Source organism: Cibotium barometz, chromosome 16 (assembly GCF_041138505.1).
Source record: "Cibotium barometz isolate CiBa-2024 chromosome 16, ASM4113850v1, whole genome shotgun sequence".
In the NCBI taxonomy this organism is placed as follows: Eukaryota; Viridiplantae; Streptophyta; class Polypodiopsida; order Cyatheales; family Cibotiaceae; genus Cibotium; species Cibotium barometz.
Genome location: NC_141061.1, coordinates 33,184,348 through 33,208,853, shown reverse-complemented (window position 1 = coordinate 33,208,853; position 24,506 = coordinate 33,184,348).

Here is a 24,506-nt window from a genome sequence, read left to right as displayed (position 1 = left end):
CCTCCGGGAATAGGATTCCTCGAAGAGCCCTCCCCAAAGGCTACTGGCCGTACCATTAGGAAGTGAATGGGGTCTTCTTGGGCCCTTTAATTTGCCCAAGCCTAATCAAGGTGATTAAGGAATAGCCAAATGGGGGGTTGCCATGTGGACTAAAATGTTGGGTTTGTAAGAGAGGTGTAAGAGTGGTCAAAGGGTGCACTTTTTTCCCCAAAAAGGGGAGGAGGCAATTTTACAATTTTTGGACCTCCATAAATTCTACATATAAGCTCGGATTTGAGCGGACATTATAGATCCGTGATCTACGCATCAAGAGCTTTCCATGGATATGTTACATGATATGGTTTTATCCGCTAGATTTTAAATTCCATTTCCCCCCCAAAATTCAAATTCGAATAAAGTAGCCGTTTTGAAGCTTCTAATTAGAAAACGTTTCTTCTTAAGAGAAAAGGTTTGACTCCTTAAACTACCAAATAAAAGGGCCCAAGAAGACTCCATTGAGGTCCTAATGTAGTGTCGAGAGGTGAGTGATGATTAACTCAAGCTGGGGTACAATCATGGCAGCGTACTCAATCATATCCTCCTGGATGGACTCTTTGTCTACCGCCATTTGTCTCAAGATCCTCTTGATGACCATCAAGAGGGCAGCCTTTTCTTACTCAGCCATAGCTATTTCAAGGAAAAAAAATTGTAGTCAACTCATGAGAAAGAGAGAGCCAATAGAGATCATGCGTAAAGGACAACACAGTTATGTGCTTGGGCAAGAACTAAGGAAGTGCTGAAAAAGCCAGCAAGTACACGTCAACTTTTTTCTCGGAGGAAAAGTCGTGAAACCAAGGTGCACAGAGGCCAGCCAAAAGCTACTCTGCACCCAGGTTATGCTCAAGTGATGCGTGGACTGCCCCTTTTATGTTCCCCTGCTAATCTTGCTTTTATTTACAATATGCTCTAAAAATAACAAGCATGTATTCTAAAAAAAACGCAGCTCTTTAGATCCCCACGCCTCAGCTGCCATGGTTGAGCCTGATGCTCATCATGTACATGATGTACATAGACTTCATGTTTACCATGTCCAAGAAGTACATGGTCTTCTTCCTCGCACTCTAGCACTATAGCTGCTCTAGGTTCCAATTGTGCAAGATGCACCATGTGTACATGCTCTCTCTTAGTTCTATGTGTGCTCGCCCTTCATCCTGTATAAAAGATGTCACCAACCTGTATTAATCAAATTTAATACATACATTAAGGACAATTACCAGAAGAACCATGGATGGACACCAGAAGCTCCTAAGCTATTTAGTGAGAGGTAGTCCTAAAGATATTGTAAGGCTCTGATATGAGCACAAGTATAGCGAGATGGTATGGCTACAAGTAGCTAGTGAAGGATAGATAAGTTCAATACCAGCCAGCTGTGGATTGCTGTTGTGGATTAACTACTCGCAGCTTGCTGTGGATTAACTCTTCTACAATTTCCTAAGTATGGAAACCTAAAGGCCACTAGGGCAGCCCATGTCCCTAAGGCATATGATAGAGAGAGAGAGAGAGAGAGAGAGAGAGAGAGAGAGAGAGAGAGAGCATAAGGGCTGGGGGTGCGTGTTAGAGCTAGATCTAGCCTACAAAGAAAATCGCACACCAAAACTGGCTAAGGTCATTTATATCAGCAAAAATGCATATGCCAAAAGTGAATCGCAGCTCTAAAAGTGAGGAGAAAGGCTCCTTTTGCTCAGCGCAAAAGGAAGGAGTCCAGCCAAGCTGAGAATCTCCTTTAGACACCCCCTCGGCCGGCCCCCCGGAGCCGTGCCCTCACGCCCCCCCGGTCGGCCCCCCGCGGAGCCGTGCCCGAACACCCCCCGGCCGGCCCCCCGCCGGAGCCGTGCCCAAACACCCTCCCCGGCCGTTGTCGTGCCATGGCACGTCTATGGTGTGAAACCATGCATATGAGGCCATTAAATGCAAATCCAGATGTATAGGATTAAGTGCCATGACTTGAGTCATTATATGATGCCCATGTATATATGTTCATATTGTAAATGAGGTTCAATAAGATGAGCTGAGGCTGAGTCAGGTCCCGAAGCTTCTGTACATGTTTTTCTTCGTTATGGAGTCCCCAGTGGACTATGCATCAACAGATTATGTAGAGGGTTTGAAAGAGCCTTGGATGTGCCCTTTTAATCCAGGTGGACGGATATGCTGGAAGGATTACCAATGGGGAGAAGACAACTGGTTTGGTTTTGATCCAGGAGGATGGTGCCCTAGAGCTACCTTGCAGTGGAGAAGTTCAAGTTTTCCTTTGGACCCAGGTGGTGGGATAGTAGATTTTTGGAGCTACTGAGCATGAATGTTCTAGCAGACTTGAGGGTGGGCAAACTATGTTGGGAGTTTTTGTTAATCCACTTTTGACCCTGGGACAATAGTTTGGCGGGTGCTTTAAGGCTTGTCACTTGTGTTTGAGCTCAAGTGTTGGTGTTTGCCAAGCTTATGAGAGGTGTGTACATTTAGTAGTATGGAAAGCTACATGCCTTTGCATGGAGAGTTGCCACATGAATGGAAGCTGAAAATAGGAAGGAAGGTGGGGAAGCTGGAAACCAGGGGTTGCTTGCGTCATCTAGAGATGTGTATGCTATCTGAGGAGGGGGGGACTTTTGAATAATGTGGGAATGGGGGCTAAGGCCATTTAAACGTAATATGATCTTGCTAAGGTTTAAGCCTTAGTCTGAGAATGTGGCAGCTTACGTGGAGATATTCCAATTTTAAGCTACATAAAAGGTGGCGCAGAGTATTGGCAACAAAAGAAATTTTGAGAAAATAGCTGCAAAAGGGATGCGCGCCCGATTTCCTTGCGGGGAAAGAGAGAAAAACCAGAGAAGGGGGTGCATATGGACAGTGTGTGCAGAAATGGAAAACCAGGGCGTCTTCGACCAGAGATTTTAAAATCAAATTAGCTGCTATACTGTATAAAGCTTGTTGGGGTTAGAATTAAAGAGTAATTTGAGTACTATCTAAAGATATGATTTTCAGATCATACATATTCTCCTCCTTGCGCAGTCTGCAGCGAAGCGGCCATATAGAGATTAGCAAAAATCAAGAAAAATTCGCTTTGTTTACTTTCAGATAAGTGGTTTTTTATATTTTTGTTTACTATTACCTATGATTTGGAAAATCGTAAAGCTTATAAACCCTTAAAGGTTTCGGAGATTAAGAAGAACTTGGATATGGAGAATCGTGGAATAAAAGCATCAAGAATCCAATATGGTTCCTGAAATTTGGGTTTAATTTTTTACTCGATTGGATTTTGGAATGCAAGTCATGGAGATTCCTAAAATCACATGAGCATGTTATAGATATGCCATATGTCATCTTTTGTTTGTGAGTTGTTGGAATTTAAAAGCAGGTTTTCAGAAGATAAAGAGACATCTTGAAATGATGGGATTGGAGTCACTTGATGTATGTGATGTGAATGGTCACATGTATGTGGGAATTTTTTGAAGGTTATGTTATGCCTACATGTGATTGGTTTGAGGGATTTGGAAAAAGGAGTCAGTAAATCTATGCTTGGAATGGGACATGCACTTGATACACAATTTATGTGCAATCATCAGGCTGAATTCGGGGATGTAATGAGGTGAATTGGCACATGTTTATGTCATCAAAAATGGAGATGTCTTATGCTCCTTGGAGAGTTATGTGTGTGAGTTTCCTTGTGGTAATCAGAAGCTACTCTCACAGCTAGAAGTCTCGTACTTTCCCAGCGACACCACCCACGCCTTGACAGCTCTTTTGGTGAACCCGACGTGAATCTGCTGGGGTGAGAGTGTGGTGAAATACACAGGGAAGCTATGGATGAGAATCCTGAGGGACAGGGGGTTCATTTTGACCCCGGGGTTATGCAAATGTTTCAGATGTTTACTATGTATATGCAATAGCAGCAAGCTACTGAGAGGGGGCAAATTTCCACGACCAAAGCACTGCAGTCAATTGTGAAAAAGGTGGATCAATTTGATGGTAAGGACATCACAAAGTACCTGCGCAATTACACAAACGAAATGGAACTAAACAGGGTGACTGAGGAGGATATGGTTTGAAGCTTTGAGCTGGTATGTGTTCCTGAAATAAGAGAGCGCATAAGAGGATTACAGACAGCACATGGTGGCAGAAATTGGGAGGAGTTCAAGCTTGCTTTAAAGGATGAATATTTCATGGAGGATTCCGAGCGGGTGACCAAACGAACTTTCTTGGAATGGGTCACAAAACCCAAAATGGGAATTTCTGCCAGAGTTGCTAAGAGAGTTTGAGAAGCGCTATGCCCAGCTGTCAAGGATTGAGCGCACAACCTTGGACAGGGAAAAAACAGAGCTCTTCTTACAAGCAGCTGGGAAAGATCTCCAAGAAAAACTGGAAATTCTCCTTGAGGAGAAGGATACAGAGCAGGGACTAAAGAGTGATTGGAATGATGTCGAGGATGCGGTCACCATGCTAGCAAAGCAGCAGCGAAGGAGGGATAAAATGGTGATGAACTCGGCAACTCCTATAACTGCTGTTACCCCTGAGAATCTACCAAAACCAGCTGCTACAATCCCAAAGGTAGAAGGGACGATGGATGAGCTTATTAAAGGTATGCGAGACCTAAAACTGAAGATGTCTAGGATTGAAGAAAAAGGGCTATCATTAGGGCAGGCTTCTATGGAAAGGCCTCAAAGCAAAGAAGGGTTTACATTCAGATGTATATGGTGTGATGATCCAGAACATGCAAAGAAAGACTGTGTTAGCTATAAAGAAGCCCTCAGAAATCAACTTGTGTTTTTCAAAGATGGGAAAATCCACCTTACAGAGACTGGCCTTCCATTAAGCACAAACTTTGGGAAAGGAGGGATGAAAAAGCTGGTCGAGGATATGGCTGCTAGCCATGCTATCTCTATGGTTGAGGCAGCAACCTATGGGTTAAAGGCTGGTCAATCAAAGCAGGGATCTGAGAATGATGAAGATTATGAGAATGAAGATTTTTGGCCATCAACAATGGAATTAATTGCGTCAAAGAAGGTGTCTAAGAAAGCTTTGCATGAGGCAGGTGACTGTATACGTCTTGAGACTGGCTAGGAGGAGCCTGTGGATTCTTTATCTGTTCATGCCTACATTGCAAAATGCCAGAATAATGAGGCACAGGTAGAGGAAAAGCGTAAGAGGGAAATTGAGGAAGGAGGGCCATCAAAAAGGGTCACTCGTGGTAGTGAAAAGAAGGATCCTGGGCCATCACATATGCCTCCACCGCATAGTAGACCTCCACAGGAAGTGTCAATGGAAGAAGTGCCAGCAAAATTGAAGCATGAGAAGGAGAAGGGTAAAGGGAAAAGTCCACTCTACAAGCTTCAATCGGATATTGAAGCCGCAACAACAGATCTCAAAAAGGTGCTTGAAGAGAGGATTCTAAACAGCAGGGTGGAATTTACACTAGGGGAGGTCTTGGTTGGGGATTGCAAAGAAAGAATTCCATGATGAGATAATTGATATTATACGAAGGAAAAGGCAGTCCATAATTGAATCTATTCCATCACAAGGGGAGGCAAGCACTTCCAAAACTCATGGAGTACAGGTACAGCAAAAGGAAGAGAGAGAAAATGTGGTGGAATGTAATCACTCTGCTGAAGGGGCACGACAAGTGCGCTTTATGGATGAGGACGATGAAAAAGAAGTTCTTACAAAGAGTCATTGCTCCAGGAGCCATTGGGCAAGAGCAACCACTGAAACCCTTGTCAAGATAGGTGACTTGGAAGAGCCATATGTCGCTCTAATTGATCATGGGTCTGAAATAAATCTTATGGCTAAAAATCTCTACAACAAATGTAAGTGGCCAATGGATGTAGATCATGGGCGGATGATTAAAGCAGCTAATAACTCATCTGGAGAGCTCTATGCAGCCTGTCCAAATGTAAGGGTAACTATAGGGAATGTGAAAGATGATCAGAACTTCTTTGTTCAGGAGATGTCATCGTATCCCCTCATCCTTGGGCAACCCTATATTACAGCTGTGAGGATGGAAACAAAGGTTTTGGATGATGGCTCGGCATATGCAAGAATAAGGAGTAAAGATGGCAAGAAAGCTGTTCAGTTCTTGACAGTTTGCATTAATGATGAAAGGAATCGTGAGTCTCTTCGAGCACAGTCACTCCCAAAGATAAATAGAGAATTCATGAATTACAGGGAGATGAGGGATTTTGGCCAGGTGCCATTGTAAAGCGGGATTCCAATGGTACAAGGGAAAATGAGTTCTCGCAGGACTCAATCAATGTAAATAACTTTTCAGCAAATTTTCAGGGATTTTCTAGCTATGGGTCACTGGTCTTTGTAAAAAGCAAGGATTTGAAGCGTGGCATGCGTAGACATGTACAAAATGAACAAAAAAGTCTTGAGCACTGTGGTCTTTTGGAGAAGAATGAGTTTATTTCAGGGGTGCTTGATGAGGTGTCATTTGTGGATACTATGGATGTGCTTTTTGATATGGGAAGTGCATGCTTACAGGGTGGAAATGAGATGATAGAGGTGTCGTCTGTGGGAATGTACGATATAATCCGGGAATTTGAGGGGATGGAATGTAAAAACATGAATTGTGAGATGGATGCTCATGTTGATACAAAGTACAAAACAGTTGCAAAGAAGGTGAAACCAGTTGCCTTGCCCTTGCCACCAGGAAGCAAGGAAAAATTAGATGAAGCCTCTATGCAACCGAATCTCAGAGATCCGAAGAAAATTGGGCATAAGTTTACACAGGAAACCCTAAAAGAGCTGAAGATTGGTGAAAAGGATTTTCTGTTGCCAGTTGAAAGGGAATGCTTTGAGGAGATGCTTGTAAAAAATGGGAAAGCCTTTGCTTTTCAGCCGCATGAGATAGGCTGTGTTGATCCAAGTGTAACAGTGCCAATGGTGATCTTCACTGTACCACATGTGCCCTGGAACCTGCGGCCGATTCCAGTACCAAAGGCTCTCTTGCCAAAGCTGATGGAATTACTAAAAGAAAAGATTAGGATGGGAATTTTGGAGCCATCATGCGCTCCATATTCCAACAGATGGTTTACTGTGCCAAAGAAAAATGGAACATTGCACTTCATTCAAGACATGCAACCTGTAAACAAAGTCACAATCAGGAATGTGGGAGCAGGTCCGATTGTGGATGAGTTTGCAGAAGCATTTGTAGGGAGAGCTATATACTCTATGGGTGATCTGTATTCGGGATATGATCAGTTCCAGCTGGATATACAAAGCAGGGACTTGACCACAATGAAAACTCATTTGGGGTTAGTAAGGATGTGTACCTTACCACAGGGAGCCACCAACTCAGTGGCACATATGATGAATGGAATGAATAAAGTCTTGCGAGACTTCATACCACAAATTACTATGCCTTTTCTGGATGATGTGCCAATAAAAGGCTGTGAGATGAGAAAGACAAATATGGGGATTTGGATTCAAAAGGGTGCCGCAAGTTTGTGGCAAATCATATAAAGGATTGTGATATGATTCTATCCAGGCTTGAAGAGGTGAATCTTACTTTATCTGGACTGAAATCAGTGTTTGGGGTTGGTGAAGTGCTAATAGTGGGACATCTTTGTAGTACTAGTGGACGCCGACCTTGTCCAGCCAAGATAGATGCAATACAAAGAATGAAAGAGATATGCATTAATGTTACAGAGCTGAGGAGATTTCTTGGTGCATGTGTCTTTTATGTTATATGGATCCCGCATTATGCACATGTAGTAGATCCTCTTTATCAACTTTTGAGGAAAAATCAAAAATTTTTGTGGAGTGCAGCACATACTAAAGCTATGCGGAAGCTGAAATATCTGCTTCAATCATCACCTACTCTAAGGAAGGCAGATTATGAGTGTGGCAGGCTTGTGATTGTTACAGTTGATACTAGTCCTACTGGGATAGGATGGGCAGTAGGGCAAGATGATGAGGATGATCACAGGTATGTAATCAGATTTGGAGCAAAGGTATTAATTCGATAACAAAAATATCCGCAGATCAAGAGAGAGTTATGGGGAATAGTCACTGCTCTAAAATGTGAAAAAGAATATCTTATTGGGGCATTTGTACTTGTGGAAACTGATTGCTTGCCACTCCTTGGGATGATAGCAAGTTGTACCACTCCAGATATTGCTATGCTTAGGCGGATTGCCTATATCAAGTCACTAAATCCTGAGTTTGAGCATATTGCAGGAAAAGATAATCCAGTTGCAGATATGCTATCAAGAGCCAGGTATGAAGATGAAAAAGAAATGATTAGTGACATTGATGATGTAGGTACAAAGTTGTACACTACTGCATATGCAAAGGGGGACCATACTTGCCTATCAAATGCACTTGAGTCTTTTACTGAGGAAATGTATGAAGGAGATTGGTTGCTTATTGGTCAATACTTGAGTACTCTGACAAGATAGGAAAATTGGTCTGACTCAGAATTTAAGAGGATCCGCACAAAAGCATATGGTTATTTTCTAAAGGATGGGTACCTCTGGAAGCATCCTAAGCAGAGGAATGCTATGCCACAGAGAGTCATATGTGATAAAGAGACTCAAGGGAAGCTTGTAAAGGAATTCCATGAGAGTCTCTGGGCTGGACATCGAAGTGTGTGGGCCACCTTAACCAAAATAAAGGAAAAATATTGGTGGAAAGGAATGTACAAGGATATTTCCCAATATGTGGAAACATGCATGGTATGTCAAATGTACTCAAATGTGCGACATCGTGATGGCTTGCAACCAACCTACCCACCTGCCATGCACTACAAATGGGTAGTGGATCTAGTTACAATGCCTTTGGGAATTTGGCAGATGCGGGACATAGCACTTGCAAGAGAAGATTTAACAAATTAGGTAGAAGGGTGTGCTCTTAGAACGAAGAGTACGGAAACAGCATGCAAATTTCTCTTAGAAGATGTGATTTGCCGGTATGGTTGTGTTGGGAAAATAACAGCTGACAGGGGTGAGCTAGATGTTGAAGAAGCAAGGGAATTCTTCTCTAGAATTGGCATCAAACTGTCCCTAACATGTGCTTACAATCCTGAGGGCAATGGTAAAAGTGAGCGAGGACATCCTCCAATCATTAAAGCTTTGGCTAAGGCATGCAGAGAAAGAATGCGAGAGTGGCCAAGGCTGGGCATGCAGAGAAAGAATGCGAGAGTGGCCAAGGCTGCTACCATATGCTTTGTGGGCTGACCATACAACTCATAGCTCAGTGATGACAGGATACATGCCTGCAGAATTAATGTATGGTCAGAAGCCAGTAATGCCAGTTGAAGAGGTAGTTCCAACTTGGAATGTATTGCCCTGGGTGGAAGGATTGAACAGGGAAGACCTCCTTGCATTGCGAATAAGGCAGTTGGAGAGGAGGCCCGAAGATGTAGAGCTTGCTAAAGCTCGTTTGAAAGATGCAAGGTTGAAAAATAAAGAAAGATTTGATAGAAGACACAGACTTCAGCCAAAACCTATTGAAGAAGGTGATTGGGTCCTAATGTATGATAGTAGCCTTGACAACCAATTCACTGTTCAAAGAAAATTTGCAAAAAGATGGTTTGGCCCTTACATTGTCAAGCATGTGCATGGAAATGCCACATATACCCTGTGTGATCTTGATGGAACAGAGATAAAGAATCTTGTATAGTAGGTAAAAGGATCAAGATGTTTAAAAGAAGGCTTGACAATGATCCTTTTGATTCACAGGGAACTCAGGATGAGAGGCTTGACAGCGATAGTATGGATATGGTTGAAGAGGGAGAGGATGATCTTCCTGGTAATGTAGAAGAAGAAGATGACATCCAGTTATATGTGGATCTTGATGATGATTTGGCACATACCAGAGGATGTGCAGGTTTAGAGGGGGTGGATGTCGTGCCATGGAACGTCTATGGTGTGAAACCATGCATATGAGGCCATTAAATGCAAATCCAGATGTATAGGATTAAGTGCCATGACTTGAGTCATTATATGATGCCCATGTATATATGTTCATATTGTAAATGAGGTTCAATAAGATGAGCTGAGGCTGAGTCAGGTCTCGAAGCTTCTGTACATGTTTTGCTTCGTTATGGAGTCCCCAGTGGACTATGCATCAACAGATTATGTAGAGGGTTTGAAAGAGCCTTGGATGTGCCCTTTTAATCCAGGTGGACGGATATGCTGGAAGGATTACCAATGGGGAGAAGACAACTGGTTTGGTTTTGATCCAGGAGGATGGTGCCCTAGAGCTACCTTGCAGTGGAGAAGTTCAAGTTTTCCTTTGGACCCAGGTGGTGGGATAGTAGATTTTTGGAGCTACTGAGCATGAATGTTCTAGCAGACTTGAGGGTGGGCAAACTATGTTGGGAGTTTTTGTTAATCCACTTCTGACCCTGGGACAATAGTTTGGCGGGTGCTTTAAGGCTTGTCACTTGTGTTTGAGCTCAAGTGTTGGTGTTTGCCAAGCTTATGAGAGGTGTGTACATTTAGTAGTATGGAAAGCTACATGCCTTTGCATGGAGAGTTGCCACATGAATGGAAGCTGAAAATAGGAAGGAAGGTGGGGAAGTTGGAAACTAGGGGTTGCTTGCGTCATCTAGAGATGTGTATGCTATCTGAGGAGGGGGGGACTTTTGAATAATGTGGGAATGGGGGCTAAGGCCATTTAAATGTAATATGATCTTGCTAAGGTTTAAGCCTTAGTCTGAGAATGTGGCAGCTTATGTGGAGATATTCCAATTTAAAGCTACATAAAAGGTGGCGCAGAGTATTGGCAACAAAAGAAATTTCGAGAAAATAGCTGCAAAAGGGATGCGCGCCCGATTTCCTTGCGGGGAAAGAGAGAAAAACCAGAGAAGGGGGCGCATATGGACGGTGTGTGCAGAAATGGAGAACCAGGGCGTCTTCGACCAGAGATTTTAAAATCAAATTAGCTGCTACTGTATAAAGCTTGTTGGGGTTAGAATTAAAGAGTAATTTGAGTACTATCTAAAGATATGATTTTCAGATCATACATATTCTCCTCCTTGCGCAGTTTGCAGCGAAGCGGCCATATAGGGATTAGCGAAAATCAAGAAAAATTCGCTTTGTTTACTTTCAGATAAGTGGTTTTTTTTATTTTTGTTTACTATTACCTACGATTTGGAAAATCGTAAAGCTTATAAACCCTTAAAGGTTTTGGAGATTAAGAAGAACTTGGATATGGAGAATCGTGGAATAAAAGCATCAAGAATCCAATATGGTTCCTGAAATTTGGGTTTAATTTTTTACTCGATTGGATTTTGGAATGCAAGTCATGGAGATTCCTAAAATCACATAAGCATGTTATAGATATGCCATATGTCATCTTTTGTTTGTGAGTTGTTGGAATTTAAAAGCAGGTTTTCAGAAGATAAAGAGACATCTTGAAATGATGGGATTGGAGTCACTTGATGTATGTGATGTGAATGGTCACATGTATGTGGGAATTTTTTGAAGGTTATGTTATGCCTACATGTGATTGGTTTGAGGGATTTGGAAAAAGGAGTCAGTAAATCTATGCTTGGAACGGGACATGCACTTGATACACAATTTATGTGCAATCATCAAGCTGAATTCGGGGATGTAATGAGGTGAATTGGCACATGTTTATGTCATCAAAAATGGAGATGTCTTATGCTCCTTGGAGAGTTATGCGTGTGAGTTTCCTTGTGGGAATCAGAAGCTACTCTCACAGCTAGAAGTCTCGTACTTTCCCAGCGACACCACCCACGCCTTGACACCGTTCCCCTGGAGCCATGCCCGAACACCCCCCGGTCGGCCCCCCGGAGCCGTGCCCTCACGCCCCCCCGGCCCCCGCGGTGCCGTGACCGAACACGCTCCCCCGGCCCCCGCGGTGCCGTGCCCGAACACGCTCCCCGCCCCCCGTGGTGCCGTGCCCGAACACCCCCCGACCGGCCCCCGCGGTGCCATGCCCTGAACACCCTCCCTTGGCCCCCCACGGAGCCGTGCCGTGCCGTCACCCCGGTGAGCCCGAACACCCTCCCCGGCCCCCATGGTGCCATGCCCGAACACCCCCTGGAGCCGTGCCCTCACGCCCCCCTTCGGCCGGCCCCCCCGGAGTCGTGCCCCCCCGGTGCCCTCACACCCCGGTGCCGTGCCCTCACGCCCCCGACCCCCGTGGTGCCGTGCCCGAACACCCTCCCCGGCCCCCCCGGAGCCGTGCCCTCATGCCCTCGGCCCCCGCGGTGCCCTGCCCGAACACCCTCCCCGGCCCCCGCCGGAGCCGTGCCCTCACGCCCCCCCACCCCCCCGCGGTGCCGTGCCGTCGTGCCCCCCCTCGTGCCGCACGGTGCCGTCATGCCCCGCAGCCCCCCTGGGTGCCGTGCCGTCATGCCCCGCAGCCCCCTCTCCTCGTGCCGCGCGGTGCTGTCACGCCCCGCAGCCCCCCCGGGCCGTGCCGTCGCGCCCCCGCAGCCCACCCCCCCCGGCGGTGCCATGCCGTCATGCCCCGCAGCCCACCGCAGCCCCCCCGCGGGCCGTGCTGTCACACCCCCGCAGCCCCCCCTCGTGCCGCGCGATGCCGTCATGCCCGCCCCGCAGCCCGCAGTAATCATGAGAACTGGGTTTAACTGTGCGAAAGTGATTAACATGATGTCTGACTGAATGACTGATGGAATGAACATGATCTAAGGCTGGTTACCATGTAACACTCTGATACCAATGTGACATGTGAGGCTTCGACCGTAGTAATCACAACCTTAGTCCAACTAAACTGCACTTAATGATGTTTAAGAGATAGACAAATATGTGTCAATGCAATGCAGCTATATTAGATGATGAATGCGGTTACAATGAGATCCAAAGGGATCTATGCTATCCTAGATGATGTCTACCCCTGGAAGAGAGGGAAACATGCTGAATAATGATGAAGGATGGCTAGAAGATGGCTGTCCTGACTCCAATGCTAAGTTCCATCACTTGTATGCTGGTATCCCTCTATGTAGGAGTTGGGAAGATGGATAAATATGCTGATGCGTGGATGCATTGCTGTTCCCAGCCCTCTTGGTGTAGAAACGCTGAAGGAACACATTGTTGGATGGTGAACTGTATCCCCCTTTGCTCCTAGGAAGGAAAACGCTGAAGAGATCCAGATGTCTATGCTAAAATGATGCGTTTCTTTATATATGGGGAATTGGTGCTGGTCGGCTAGCTGGCCAGCTCTGAATATGCTCACGACTGCCATTTAAATGCCATAAATGTTTTAAAGGCTGGTCGGCTGACTTGAATGCTGTCGGCTGCCTCCACAATCTATGGTACAAAAAGGTACATGTCTGCAGCCCTTGGCTGCCTTCTTGAAAAGGTGATAACACGCCAAAATTCAGTCCCAAACTAGGACTCCTACTGATTCAAACCCCTAGTGGGCTGAATGATTAAAAACAAGGAGCACTTGGGCTATTTATAGCCCCTTTAAATGCATGGGGAACTGGCCGACTGTTGGTCGGCCAGTTCATAAATTTATTAATGCTCTTTTAAACACAGTCGACTGGATCACTCCTGTGCATGCTGCTACCCGATTGCTTTCCAGTCCACACACACCCTAGCGCCTGCTCTGCTGCCTCTATGTACTGGTTCAGCCGACCATGGCTATGGGTAGCCGACACCTTCTACAACCAGCCTACTCATCTCTTGTCCTGCTGATGTCAGCCGATAGTCCTTTCTGGAACCATCCGACTGCTTCTTGCTCCAAGTCCTACTCCATGTCCACCTCAGATGTTACATCTGAAGCTCCTACACTCTGGTTCTACCTATCTTCTACTGGTTCATACTCTTTATCTGGTTGCCTTTTTTGGATCTAGCCCTGAGAATGTCCATGGCATCTATGATGCACATGACATCCCCCTCTGCTAGCTGCTGCACACCTCAGCCCGGTTCTGCCCACGCTAGCTGCTGCACTATAACAAGCACCCAGCCTGAATTGGGCTGCTTCCACTTCGCCTCCCTTCTGCACACACGCTAGCCGCTGCACTGTAACAAGCACCCAGCCTGAATTGGGCTGCTTCCACTTCGCCTCCCTTCTGCACACGCTAGCCGCTGCACACCTTTCACGTCCGAGAGCCCCCGGCCCCTTCTCCCCACACGGTGAACTCCCGACTTCTTCGTTTCTGCCACCTTCCTTCACGTGCTGGCCAGCACTGTAGAGCTCCCACGTGGCTAGGCCTTTTATGGCCACGTTTTATTATATTATTATTCTTTATTTTCCCTAAGGCCTAAAGATGGCTACCCTCAAGCCTTTATTTCACACCATTTCTCAAAGATACATCGGCCATATCAATAATCTTTTATTTCCCATGCTCCACATACTTCTATCACAATCCACGATGCCCGCTCATGCTAAGGGACGCCCACCACCACAGGCTATTTATAGCCCCTTTAAATGCATGGGGAACTGGCCGACTGCTGGTCGGCCAGTTCATAAATTTATTAATGCTCTTTTAAACACAGTCGATTGGATCACTCCTGTGCATGCTGCTGCCCGACTGCTTTCCAGTCCACACACACCCTAGCGCCTGCTGTGCTGCTGCCTCTATGCACTGGTTCAGCCGACCATGGCTATGGACAGCCGACACCTTCTGCAACCAGCCTACGCATCTCTTGTCCTGCTGATGTCAGCCGGACAGTCCTTTCTGGAACCAGCCGACTGCTTCTTGCTCCAAGTCCTGCTCTATGTCCACCTCAGATGTTACACCTGAAGCTCCTACACTTTGGTTCTACCTATCTTCTATTGGTTCATACTCTTTATCTGGTTGCCTTTTCTGGATCTAGCCTTGAGAATGTCCATGGCATCTATGATGCACATGACAAGTGGTAGCAGGGGGTGCAAACAGTTTTTGAAAATAAGAAAAGCATTCATGTTGGAGCTCTGAGAAAGACAGAGTCCATTCACCATCCAGTTTACGGACTCTGAGGCAAGAGGTCTTCCTCCTGTAAGCATGTAACCCTTGAAAGAAAGATTTTGAAGAGCAGCCTTTGTCCATGAATTGAGTCATCCTTGCCCGAACCTGCCACTTGGCCAATTTCCGTCAATCAATAGCTTGCAAGAGAGCTGTTGACTGAGAGAGAGTGTCCATTTGTTGAGAGGAGAGGGGCTGCAATTGGGAATGTGCAGTCAAGGCATTAGGGCCAAAAACGGCTAGAAAAGGGCTGTTTGTTAATCTAAGGATTAAGAAATTGTCCAATTGTGAATTGACACGTATACAAAAGTATGGCATTCTTGTCTCCTCCAAATGTCTTCTTAACGGTTCTATTTTAGTGGCGAACGGCCAAAACGGCTAAATTTAGACGTTTACGATTGCTAACATTAAAGTTTGGGTCCAAAATAGTGACATCTTGTTTCATTTTTTATTTCAAAAAATCAAGCATGAAGATACGAAATCCTCTTTTCAGGCCTTGAAAACAACGCTATTAATGACAAAACACCAAATTTTTTCAAACATCTACTTTCCACCTTCCCTTCATTTTGGCATATGGTTTATTCTCCTTTCTTTGCACTTTCAAAAGATTCACTATTCAAAAGATTCACTATTTTTCTCTTATCTGTGAGCTTCTATGGCGTCCTCACGTCGTCCTTCTCATAATATAACTTCTTGTGATTTTCATAACACGAGAGAAGATGGTGTTTGGAAACCCATGTCTTTTCGTGTGAATGATTGGGTAACAATGCTTCCCTCTTGCAAAGGTGCCCACAGGGTGAAAAGAACCAAGCGAAATGAAGTGAAATCCCATTGGAAAGGTCGTGTTCTTGCATTCAAAGTGACCGACAATGGCTGGCTTGCAAAAGTTGAACATGTCTACATGGCCAAAGACATGGTGTTGAACTTGGATGAACATCCAATTCTCCATTCTTACTGTAATTCAACAAAACTTTATCTATTTGATACAGCACAATATTTCTCTTTCTGATATATTTGTTGTTTGTTTCATTTCAGTTATCTTTCCGTCAACAGCTGTGGAGTGGCAGCCTGTTGAGAGCTTAAGTGGCACATTCAAAGCAATTCACAAGGGGATTGCAGATGTCATGTACGCAGACAAACCACCTTCATTTTACAAATCAGTGGATTTATTTGTGTATTTTGCAGAATACAGGGTTCCATCAAGAGAAGGTGTTCATGGAGAATTATATGACATACCTATTCCCACATTAATGTCACTAGAATGGGAAGTTCCTGATCCAAATACCATAACAAGCTTCAAATCCAAAATCAAAGATGATATTCTTAAAGCAATGTCTCCTGGAAGGATTTCAAGAAGGATTAAAATTCAATGGTTCTTGCCTATACATGTCTTTGTGGCATGTTTCAAAACAATGGAATTGGAGAGGACAAGAACGATGTGGCTTAATAGAAGACTATCTCTGACTGATCTGGACACTGTACTTGGAGAAGGATGGAGTACCAAGGAAACTTTTCATATGGGGGACAATATCAGTTGTAGAGTAAGCCCAAATTCTTTGTCCATCTCATACCAACTGTGTTGCCAATCCCTAGTTTTGGGCTATGACTATAGGAGATGGAAAAGCAAGCTTGGTAGTTGGGTCCCTTTGGATTCTGAAGAGAATTGTCCAGAGTTTGAATTTAACATCATAGTCCATCCATTCATAGATCCCAGGAAACTCATAGTAACATCAAACTGGCGACTACAACATGTTAGAGAGTCGCTTGAGTTTCTGGACAAAATATCACCTGAATATAGATTCAAAGTAGATGATATTGTTGTCAGTACAAGGATGGAGAGTGTAACCTCATGCATCACATGTCTCCCCCCAAAAAAAGTTGTATTTGAGCCACTTGTTGCAAGGGCAAGTTTGTAAAGTTGAAAAGGATTTCTCCAATAATGTAATCAATATATTCTGCTAGATTTCGTCTTGACTTCTTCACAAAATTGGTTAACAAATTGTTCGCGACACAGAACAAGGTTTAACAGTTGAATATCAAATTATTGATACTGAATTTAAGTACAGAATATTGTCCCAAAAAGGGTGTGTTCATATGGACAAAATGAACAAAACAAAATCCAATATGTGGAATCACTCTACAAAATCAACTTTCCTTTTGGCATGAGATGACCCTGCATCTTTAGAGAATCTTTCTCTCTTCTGTTTGCTTCGATCAAATTTTGCTGATTGAGGTTCAAGTTCTGGAGTTTTCAGCACTTGAGGTGTTGGAGAGGAAGACTTTAGAGTGAATTCCCCTAATGGTGGTAAGTTGGGCTCCTCTCTGAGACCTTCACGTGTTGGCGAGGGAGATTTGGCAGTGGGGTCTGGTTTTGGAGAAGGTTCTTTGGAGGTTGGCCTTGGAGACTTGGCAGTCTTCTTGGGGAACATGAACAAGAAATTTAATGGAGAGCCAATATTTGCCCTCTTACTACCTTTGTTGGATAAACGACGCTTCTGAATTTTAAATTTCACTGGTGAGTGAAAAGGAAGACCTTTAGTAGCACTCCTCTCTTTGACAGGGGTCTTCTCTTTGATAGGTGTCTTCTCTTGAGCTGGAGAAGAGCTCTTCTCTTTGGTAGGAGGACTAGGGATTTTCTCTTTGATAGGAGTCTTCCCTTGAGCTGGTGAAGAGCTCATCTCTTTGGCAGGAGGGCTAGGGGTCTTCTCTTTAGCAAGTGGGCTAGGGCTCTTCTCTTTAGCAGGAGGGGTAGGGATCTTCTCTGTAGCCTGAGGGATCTTTCCTTTAGAATGGCTCTTCTCTTTAGAATGGCTCTTTTTCCCCTTGGAAGATCTGCTCTTAGTAGGGCTCTTCTTTCTCTTCTTCTTCTCTTTGGCAGAGGTTTTATCCTTTTTGAATGAGTCATCCTTGTCTTTGCTCTCCTTCTTCTCCCTTTTCCTTTTCTTTGAAGTTGTATCCTTGGCTCCTTTATTAGGTGGAAAGGGAGAATCAGGGTCATATGGATTGATGGATCTGCTCAAAACCATGGACACTGCCTTCTCCCTTACCCAACTCACCCAAGAATCTGGATACTCATGCAACTAAGATAAAAGAAAATAAGAAAGTAAGAAAATAGGTCACTAAATGTATTCACTAAATCAATCAATGGTTTTCATTCATGAACTTACAGGAAGTGTTGTCATTCTAAATCTTGACTCAAGAAATCTCCAAGCATTTGCAAGTACCATCCATCCACAAGATGTTGAGTCTTTCTGCAAGGGAACTTCCTGATTGAAGTACTTAAAATCTTCAAGTTTGTAGTCTACATAGGTAGAACCTAGAAAACTCAAGATAAGTTTGGCAGCACTGCAAACATAAAATATTGAGGGTCAACCAAATAATTGAAATCATGCAAGAAATTGTTCTGGAACATAAACCATGGAAAAGTTGATTCTTACATTTTACTTCTCCCATGAATGGATGCCAAAGAGTTCATAAAGATCACATCTCTATCCAATAGATTGAAGATAATAAGACTCCAATGGCCTCTGTGATAATATGAATACTGAAATTAGTTATGAATACTGTCATGTCTATAATAGGCAAAAGATAATTGAGTATGAGTCTTACACTTCAACATAAGGGTATAGAATGTAATTGCAGGTAAGCATATCAAAGCTTTTGAGAAAACTTGCAAGATCCCCTTGCCTATTGAAAAGGCACTGTGTAACAAGGGGATCAAGAATGGTCACTTGCACAGCCATTGATTCATGAAGATCCCTCATAAGACATTTGGAGACACAAACAAAACATGTCAAAAAAATATGGAGTCTGAATAATTCATCAAGAAAACAAAAGCAAATCCACACAAACCTCAGATAGATGAAGAGGACTGTGTCAGATATCTCAATATTGTGATTCACAAGCATACTTGTGTCCTTAGGGGCAATGTCACAATAAACCTCATCCTCTCCATGCATGGACACATCTACAATCATTTGACCTGTCACATTCTGATAAAGCTCTGAATTGGATGCATGGAGAATTTCAGCTTGCTGAGAAAGAATGGCATCCTCTGAAATCTTCTCCTGCTCTCTCTTTTTCAACTTCTTCTTTGATATCCTGAGCTTTTCTTGTATCATAAGAATGAGAAATATCTTTAATAACAACTGATTGCTTGGGTTGCCTTGCTGGAGGGATATTAAGAATTTCAAACGCTCTCATATCTTGACTTGGAATAGGCTCCAAAGCTTTGTCAAACTTATATCTAAGTCTAGACACAAGCACAAAATCTTTGCTCATAAGAGTGATCCTATGAGCAAACGCAACAGCAATGTAGCCATCATTCATAAAGTCGATTAAAAAATCTTCAGCAGCCTCTTGAAGACACATGAGGGCCTGGGTCTCCCATCGCACTTTCTGAAGATTTGTGTTCTCATTTTGCCAACTAACCTTTCTGATATGTCCCTGACAACCCGAGTAAATGGCAGTCGAGGGATGAGAAGACTAGTAGATTTCTGTGCTGCTCTTATCTCTCTTAAGGACTTCACCTGATAATTCAATCTCTTTCTTGCTGTCGCCCTCGCACGAGGCTTTGGAAGAGTCTTTTCTTGTTTGGAAGGTCCTGGTTTGTCCTCAGCTTTTTCAGTCTCCAATGGTGGGTAGACTTTCCTTGCAGTCTGTTTTGTCCTTGCCATTGAAGCTTAAAAAAAGAGACCAGATGAAGAGATTTGTACAACAGGACAAAAAAATAAGTTAGCCCGAACGAAGTGATAGAGCGAATCCAAAGATAATGGAAAGTGATAATCGCTTGATTCAGGAAATAAAAAAAAGTAGAAGTCCCGAACGAAGCGATGAGGAAAATCCAAAAATCTCGGATGAGCGTAATCGCTTGATTCGGGCAGGAAATAAAAAAAAGAAGAAGTCCCGAACGAAGCGATTGAAAAATCCAAAAATCTCGGATGAGCGTAATCGCTTGATTCGGGCAGGAAATGTGCAATCGCTTGATATGGGAAAGGACGGAACGAAATGTCGTGGAAATGTGCAATCGCTTGATATGGGAAAGAAAATGAGAAAATCTCGGATGAGCGTAATCGCTTGATTCGGGCAGGAAATAAAAAAAAGAAGAAGTCCTGAACGAAGCGATTGAGAAAATCCAAAAATCTCGGATGAGCGTAATCGCTTGATTCGGGCAAGAAATGTGCAATCGCTTGATATGGGAAAGGACGGAACGAAATGTCGTGGAAATGTGAAATCGCTTGATTTGGGAAAGAAATGAAAAAGTAGGTTTGGGAAATAAAAGGTAGCCTGTTTTCGCTTGATACAGTGTCGGAGAAAAATATGAATATTTTCAACAAAATTAACTTTTTATACCTCGGATATGTCGTACAAAGGACCGTTGGGTACACGTGTCATGTAATCATTATTGCCACGTGGCATAAACGGTCACTATTTAAGGTGTTTTAATCACGCTACATATATTTTTCAAAACTCTCTTTCAATTTTTTTCCCCAGTTTTGGACCACTTCTTTGCGTCAAATCAAGCTGTGCACCGTATTCTCTTCCTAGCCCTATTTTGCAAAAATCAATATTTATTTTGAAACCTTGGAATTGCCAAAGCCCGCACCAAGCGATAGAGGCATTCCAATTTTTTTGGACCTTTCATTTTCGCTTCGTTCTGGCTCATCCTAATTTTTCAGGCATTTTTCTCAAATATCTCAATGAGTAAAGGTGTTGCGGGTCGACATGAACTTGTTGAAGAAAGCCCAAGTGAGAAACTCTTGAATGCTATTTTGCAAGATGGTCATGATATGAAGATATACGTTGATGCAGTGGAGATATTCAATCCAAGGTTTTCTCTTTCAGATGTTTTGTTGAAGCTAAAGAACATTCTTGAAGATGAGTACAAGCAATTTGAAATGTCGATTCAAGCTCATTGTTTTCGTATCGGAGACCATGATTTTTGTCACCTTACAGATTTTACACAGCTGTCTGTGGAGAAAGCCAAAGTTACAAAGAGGTTCACTAGATTTTCAAATAGAACCTCTTTCACATGCCCTTCATCCATTTCTTGTCCAATCCATAAAAAGCATTGCAACCTTGTCCCCAAGGATGTCTCCTTTCTTTTCTTCCTATTTTTGAAAGCAGAAATACAGGATAAAGAGCAACAACCAGAAATTGATGCAGAGAATGAGGAAGAAAACTTAAATGTCACCACAGTTTCAAATTTAGAGAAACGGTGAGATTTTAGAAGAGGAAGAAATTGATGTTCAAGCTGAGGAGAGAGAAAGTGCCAATCTTGATGTTGCAAAATTTAGGGCTTTCACTATTACTGAAGAGCCCTCAGAGGAAGCAAGCATATCTGAATCCTCTGTTACTCTTCCAAAACTTCCTTTCTTCTATATCAATGAGAAAGATTTTATTCCTCTGTCCTATCTTCAATGTCTCTTCAATATCAGAGAAGACTACTGTATTGCAGCAATTTCAGAAGCTTGTGAAGTGGCCAAAGACTTTATTGATACAGAAGTAGAGTCAAAGGAAGAGTTTTTGGCACTTGATTTGCAAACATCTGACAACTCATTTATCCCTGCTAATGATGCACTTGCCTTGTGCCTTAAAAAAGTGGAAGAGGGGAAACCTTCCTTGAGTGATGAGGATTTTGAGAACAGGCTTATTGAGTTAGGTATTGAGTCTTTTGGCAGAGATTTCAAACTTCAGGCAGATTTTGATAAAGTGGAAAGGGTTGGCTCATGCAACTTGATGAAAGACAAAGTAGTAATTGAGGATGAGTTGCAGAAGGTAGCTTCCATTTAATCTTTTGTAAAATGTTATTGTGATTGTAATTTTTTTAAATTGAGGTTTTTGTCTTGCAGATTGAATTGCTTGATAAGGATGATTTTCTAGGAAGAGCTAGAGGCAGCAGAGTGAAATCTACAGACACTAGGTCAAGAAGGCCTTCATCTGCTCTCATGCACTACTTGCCTACATTGGATAAGGCTGTGTTCTGTGCATTCCACATGAACTTCTCTGAAGATGCTGAGTTGCCAATATTTGCCTTGAAGGTGTTGTCAAGGTTCATGGGATATACTCCCCTTCAAATAAATGCTAACAAGGTTTTGCTTCTGGAGAGAGCTGCTGCTCTTAGAATCTTTGGATATGCTGCAGGTTTCAATGCCTCAAGAGCAGGATACTTTCTTTGCTACTCTAGCTATGCAGCTGCAGCTGAGGTGTCAGATATCAATCTTCTTGGAGATTATAGAAGGAGAAAATTTTTGAGATACAGAGGTGACATGCCAAGTAGTCCCAAGAGAATAAAAAACTAATGTACACAATATTTTGCAAGGACCGATTTTATTTCAGCAAATATTTTGTTAGAGGTACAAATGTGTTAGTAATCATTAGTCTCTTTCTTGAGGTGTTGGTGTAGTTTCAGATTGCTGGGTCTTTGATCTCATCCTTTGTAATTGCCTCCTGTAGAACCAATTGAATAATTCTTTTAGTGCATTGCTTCTTCTTTGTCCACCTCCTCCTCTTCGGGTACATCTAAAAAAGGAAGTTCTCGCTTGATAATGAGACTTTTCCATTCCTTGTGTATTCCATGTTGCAAGTGGTCCTTCTGTAGCAAAATATGGTCCATGCAAGTAAAGAATATGCTACAAAGACAATTTTTGTTAGTACATTTAAGAAATTACAAGTAATAAGTCTGGACACACCAATTTATAACTGTTTTGATAAGTCTGAACACTCACCAAGTAATAAGTTATGTCTTTTTCTCCCCAAGCATCTATGATAGCTTTGATCAAAAGCTTTATTGCGTTTTTGAAATCATCTGCATAAGTATTTGAACCAACTTGTTGTCTAAGGACTTTGAAAAAATTGTCGAGTTTTTTCCAAACTTCCATACGTTTGTTGGCTACATCTGGTCTACTTTTGACATTTGTGGTGAAATGACACATAGCTGTTTCCAACAGTTCCACATTGCGTTGACTTGTTTGGTGTCATGGTTGCTCAAAAATCTTCTCGCTTTTGCTCCTCCCATTGAAACATCTTGCAGAACATCACCTGTACCTCCAGAAAGAACAGGATCTTTTTTAAGATGCACTTCCCCACCATGAAAACCCATTTCAGAGAGCAAGGCTTCGCACTTTTCTATGCACTCATCTGCAAGTTTAGTCGGCTTAATAGAATATGCATAGTCCAAATGAAGTCTGAGCAATTTGTCCAAGATTCTTATCTCTGCATGCAATGTACATATATGCACATTTTTCAAATGTATTGGTAGAATTGGATCCCATATTTTAATAGAAGTTGGATAATCGACAACATTCACATTATTTCTGGATGGTGGTTTTCCAATCTCATTTTCTGCAAGCCATTCTCTTGTCCCTCTGCTTGCCATGCAATAAAGACATGGATATTTGGTATTTGCTCCTCCACATACACCAAACATACACTTCAACGCCTTGAGGTCGGCACTCAAATGCCATTCCACAATGAAATCACCTATGTCGTCAACATGAAGGTGTTCACCTGTATTTTGGCTTTGAATAACTGAAGGAATGTCTGTTTTTGAGAAGAGCCACTTTAATGTTTCATGACTCTCTACTGGTACCTGAGCTGATCCAATCCACCATAGCTCCATTTCTGATTGAGTTTTGTGGTATGGAGAATCAAGCTTACCTTGACTATAGTCCAATGCTTTATTCATTAGGGATATAGATATTCTTTCCATTTTTTGACATTTTTGGATTTGAGCTTCATCTAATTTTAAAACAAATACAAGTTTTCCTTCACAATCTATTTCTCTTATGTTGTAATATCTCACCATAAAAGATTGGACTTTTCTAATGTTCATCCAAATATTATTATAAACGTTGTATTCAAAAGATGATTTTTTTTTTGTCTCTCATATGGCATTGTTCCCTCAATATGGAAATACTCTCCGAAATGTTTAGAAATTTCCTCATTTAACAGAGTTCTATATTTTCCAACATTGTGAGGTCTACGCAACCCAAAAGCTTTGATTTTGTAATACTTAAGGACCCTGAACCAGGTTTTAGAGATGGCTTTGTATCCCTTTCTACTCACTCCCACTATGTCACAAACTTCTTGCATTTGGGAAGGCTGGACTAATAAGTCCATATCTTTTAATAGATGTTGAAAGACCAGTTTTTTTTGAGTTTGATTTTCAGGAAGTTCTAAAAGTTTCAAGATATCCGACCTATTCATAAGCTCATTCAAAAATCTTACCCTTTCCTGAGCATTAGACATGTCAAATCCTAGAAGGTTAGTAACATGATCTCTTACAAGTTTTAACCTTTTTTTTCTTTGTCCAGATCTCTCTGTTAAGTTAACTACATCCCGCATTCGTTTTACTCGTGCTCTTAATCCTATTGGAGTTTCTTTTAAGGTTTTCAATTGATCATTTTCTTGTTTCAAAGACACTATTTTATTTTCAAGTTCTATAATTTTTGTTGCATTCAAAGATGAAGTATTTTGAAGATATGTAGTATATTCTGCATAATTAATATGTGATTGAGATAGTCTTGAACTATAACCAAGTAAGCCATCCTCCCCATCACCAACAAATCTAATCAAATCATGTGGTGTG